Source organism: Phyllostomus hastatus, unplaced genomic scaffold (assembly GCF_019186645.2).
Source record: "Phyllostomus hastatus isolate PE091 unplaced genomic scaffold, TTU_PhHast_1.1 phas_contig_40, whole genome shotgun sequence".
Taxonomy (NCBI): domain Eukaryota; kingdom Metazoa; phylum Chordata; class Mammalia; order Chiroptera; family Phyllostomidae; genus Phyllostomus; species Phyllostomus hastatus.
Genome location: NW_025333872.1, coordinates 87,209,351 through 87,214,424, shown reverse-complemented (window position 1 = coordinate 87,214,424; position 5,074 = coordinate 87,209,351). Strand labels below are relative to the sequence as shown.

Here is a 5,074-nt window from a genome sequence, read left to right as displayed (position 1 = left end):
CAAAAGCCAACATAACAATAGCCATCCAGTGTGAATGAATCAAAATTATACCTACTCTGGGGGCAGCTCTGCAAAAAACATGGTATGTTTTTTGGTGTGCCACAGAATTTTAGTAATTAGTTTACATATGCCACGAGATGAAAAGGGTTGACATCGCTGCTCTAGTCTAATATCTGGTGTGTGAAGGTATGACCGTCAAGTCAGATGTAGGCGAACTCATGACCTAGGAGGTTTCCTTCTCTTGTGGTTTTGCCCTATGGCTAATGTCTCAGGACACATGTAACCCAATTATCCCCAGCCAGCAGTATCCCCTGGTTACAGCCTTTGCATTTTTGAGCCCATCAAAACAACCAGCCCACTTGACTTCAACTCCCTCAGTAACCAACCTGAGGAAGCTAACTAGCTCTTAACAGATGTGAGCAGAGAACTAAGGGGCCAGTGTGTAACTAATTCCAGGTAAAGTATTAGCATTTAACCTGGGGCTTCTTGGAGATACTGCTCAAATATACAAATGTCACTCTAATGGTGAGAACTTGGAGAGCTTTAGCAGGTGAATGGGCAACTGTGCCTTCGGTAGACGAGGCCTTTTGGAAGGCTTCAACTCTTGTCATTTTAACCTCAGTGATGCCCCTTTTCGCACCGGGGCGATCCCTACAGCCTAACGGCAGGACCCCCAGGGCCTGGGGTCAGAACCTCCAGGCTGCAGACTCAGATGTGGAAGGAGTTTGCAGTGCTTCAGCTTTGTTTGTTTGGTCTTTGACACACACAAACCAGACGGCACTCAGTAAGATCCAAGATTAGTGGCACTGCTGCTTGATGACTAATGCAATTAAATAAGTCTTGGTGCTGGCACAGCACCATAATAACAAGTCCCATAGTGTCGAATGCTCCTGCCAGATGGATTGCTCAAACCTTTGGAAGCACACTCAAGTACACATACTTAATCACTGCAGGCCCAATTCGTGGAAAAATGACATGGTACTTGTGTGGGCGGAAGGTTCCTGTCACTTTTGGGGAGTAATCAATCCCATTGTCAGCTTTCAAAGACAATATTGTCCTGATTTCTTCTCTCGCGGGCTAGGGGGATTGAAGTATTAGAAATATAATGAATTTGAGAGACATAATAATTTTTTTCAAATATCTTAGGTTTTTATAGAAGAGGCCTGATTTCAAATATCCTGTCCCACTGCCTTTTAAAGTACATTCTGTGCTCATTAAACTGGGTCCTAATTTTTACTTTAAATGTAGGTGATAGCATTTCTTCTATTCAGTTTATTAAGTATGCAACTAACCTGCTCAGGAGGGATGTGTGTATTGAAGAATAAGTTAAGCCTCATTGAGGTTCCAGCTCAGTCGAAGCTGTGAGTCCTGTGCAGGTCACAGAGGTGCTGCTAGGAGTTATGGGCCCTGAAGACCATCCCTGGATCTCAACTTAACAATTGGTATTCTCATCTGAACTGTGGGAAGAAAGGGTAGCTGGTCTGTGGCATTCCCACCGGAAGGACACGATGTTTTCTGAACCAGCACATTTGCAGGCTGTGGCTCTTTGCAGGGAGTTCACTCTTCAGTGGCTTCTGCTACATGCATTACCACTAAAAACACAGTCCAAGGCCCTCTGTCCTCTGATTACATTTTTGAACCATAATCCAAATATGGTGTGCACAACTACCATCCTTTACCTACCTATAACCCTGGAGGAAGAGAAAGGTATTTACCCGTGGGATGTGGAAAGTAGAAAATATTTTGATTTCCTGAGTGCTTAACAGTGCTGTGAACCACGAACATTGTCATCCAAAGATTGTGAATGCTCTGAAAAGTCAAGCAGACAAATTGACCTTAACATCTAGGCTTTCTATAATAATGCACTAAACTTTCAACTACCGCCCAGTTCGTCCTGTGAATACAGGAGTGGAGGCTGCAGAGACCGCATGCAAACTTGCTCAAGATGGGGATATGCCATGAAGGGTATTCTGAAATACAAAGCAAAGATTATTTTTGCAGCTGGAAAGTCTTGGGGTAGAACTATGTCTGCTCTCTCCAGTTCCACACATCAAGCAGTTATGATGGTTTTGGACCATTTATGCCAGATCTCAAAATCATCCCATGTAATGATCTGCCTGCTCTTGAGATGGTTTTCAGGATCCGGACTTCCCCGGGTTCATGATAGAATGAATTCAGGGTGAGGCGGGTACTACTGTTTCCCATCCAGGCTACCTAACAGGCAGGCAGAAGTTCTGCACCCAGCACCAGGTTCTGTTTATTGCTGATGAAATACAAACAGGATGGGCCCCAACTGGTAGATGGCTGGCTATTGATTACGAAATGTCAGACCTGATCTAGTCCTTCTTGGAGAGGCACTATCTGGTGGCTTACACCGTCTCTGCAGTATTATTGTGTGATGAGGAAATAATGCCGACCCTTACACCAGGGGAGCATGGATCAACATACAGTGGCCATCCTCTCAGCAGCTGAGGGGCTGCAGCATGCCTTGAGGTTTTGGGAGAAGAAAACTTTGCTGAAAATGCAGACAGAATGGGTGCCATCTTAGGAAGTGAACTCATGAAGTGACCCTCTCTGACACTGTAACCACTGTTGCTATCAGAGAAAGCAGAGATTACTGCAACTCTGAGATAATGGACTTCAGGCCAAGCTGACCCTTGGCAACATCATCAGGTTTACACCTCTGCTTGTCATCAAGGGCGACAAGACTCAGGAGTCCCTAGAAATCATTATCAAGGTCATTCTGTCTTTCTGAGGGTAGTGACTGCGGGGGTCCATGGACCCGCTGCAGACAGGCAGCTCGGTGAAGTCCTGGAAAAAGCCTCTGTGTTTCTGCCTTAACACAGGCATGTTCTGCTTACCCTGTGTCTTCAAGGACTCTTAAAAAATATATATTGTTTTCAGTTCATATGTAATGCAAGGGCATTTGCAATCATGCAGTCTGCTGTGTGAGAGAATGCAATGGCATCTACATTCAATTACGTGTTTTTGTGTACTTTCTTTTAATCAAGCCCTGTATAATTTATTTACATTTTTATAATTTCCTTGCTGATGTAAATGTATTATATTTCAAGTTATATGGGATTTTACAAAGAAGACTGGTTTAACCTTACAAAGTTGAAGTATAATAACTGAATTTTAGGAAGGATTAAGTGATTAACCTTATATAAACTACTAGCTTTAAATAAACTCCATACTGGCTTAGCCAAAAAGTTTGTTTACTTTTTTCTGTACGATGGCTCTAGTAGCGCTTAGTCATCTTTAACTTCATTTGAAACAGTTTTGTTGGATTGTATTGTGACAGCTGTCATATCAGAGTGCATTTAAAAAAAAAAACTGATCAAAATTGGTGCATTTCTGTGTAGCCATTTTAATATTGAAAGTGGAAGAAAATAAGCAACATTTTAGCATATTATGCTTTATTATTTCAAGAAAGGCAAAAATGCAACCAAAACACACACACAGAGGAGGATTTGTGCAGTGTGTGGAGAAAGTGCTGTGGCTGGCGAAGTTTCATGCTAGAGATGTCTTGCTGGATGATGCTCCACAGTCGGGTAGACCAGTAGAAGTTTGTAGTGATCAAATGGAGACATTAACTGAGAGCAATCAACATTATAGCACATGGGAGATAGCTAACATACTCCAAATACCCAAATCAGTAAAGTTATTGGTGAAAATGAAAAACATATCTTTTATTCCACAGAAGAACACCATATGGGCTTTTTGGCCAACCCAATATTAGTCAACACCAGAATCAGTGTCATTATTTTGAAGTAAGAATTAATGTTTAACATTTCCCAATTATGTTTTAAGTGTTGATATAATTTTTAAAAAATAAAAATCACTTATTTTCACTTTTTATTAAAATTTAAAATAAAGTTTATACTTTAAATGTCAAAAAATCTTCAATAATTTTTAAAAACCTAATTGAGTATATTGTTCAGTCTACTTATCCCCACTAAATCAACAAGATAGTGAATGTTTCCTTCTATCAATATTTATCACAGGCAAGGCACTTGACAGATGGAGCATCAGCACATGGAGATATCTCTCCTCGAGGAGTTTAGAGTGTAGTTGAAGAGGAAAACTGGCACTCGTGAATGGCTGTGAATAAGAAGTGTGGATAAATAAACGTGATAACTGATGTTACATGATATTGATTGTTACTGTTATTCAAGTTCAGGGAGAAAGAAAGAACTACAGGAAAATATAGACAAACTTTTCAAGGAGGTGGCATATGACTAGACCCCTAAGGTCTTATTTGGCTTAGGTAGACACAGAGGAAGAGAGTCTATGCAAGCAAAGAGACTGTGGCGGGCATGCGGTGGGCATGCGTGCTAAGGCAGAGCTGAAGGAGTGGAGGGTGTGACTGGGAGAAATGAGACACCAAATTGAGCTATGTAGGCTTAGCCTATGGAATGTCTTCAGATAGGCAGAAACACTCAGGCGTTGTGGTGTAGTCCACAGGGAACCACTGAAAGATTATAATGAAAAGCTTAATTTCATGACCCTTCGGCTGGATCTTCCATTATGATTCAAGTGGTACTAAGGAGGCCTGAGACTAACTCGGTTTAAATGCAATGGAAAGGAAGGAGAGATGGGAATGATGTTGAAAAGGATCTATCAGGACCACACAGGAATCAAGGGAAGACTGGGCCACAGCTTACTGCAAACCCAGCCATGATGCCCATGGAAATCATGGAATACATCTTGTTCCACTGAACTGAGACAACGCTCCTGCCACCAACAGAGAGATGACTTCAAAAGTGCCTCTGTTTGGGAAAGGAAATGAACTGGGTTTCAAACCCATGGATTGTGAGGCGATGAAAGGAAATTAAAATCTCTCTTAGATAATCAAAGAGGTACATATAGCTCAGGTGAGAGGTCATGAAAAGAATCACCTGTGCCCTGACTGGTGTGGCTCAGTGGGTTGGGCATCATCCCACCAGCCGAAAGGCCACCAGTTTGACTCCTGGTCAGGGCACATGCTTGGGCTGTGGACCAGGACCCTGGCTGGAGGCATGTAAGTGGCAGCCAATAGATGTTTATCTCACTTACAAATGTTTCTCTTTCT

General features: G+C 42.1%; 1 pseudogene; it reads left to right on the top strand.

Moving 5' to 3' along the window:
• The first annotated feature begins 1,508 nt into the window (after window positions 1-1,508).
• LOC123822201 lies at window positions 1,509-2,755 on the top strand (annotated as a pseudogene).
• Window positions 2,756-5,074: the final 2,319 nt, after the last annotated feature.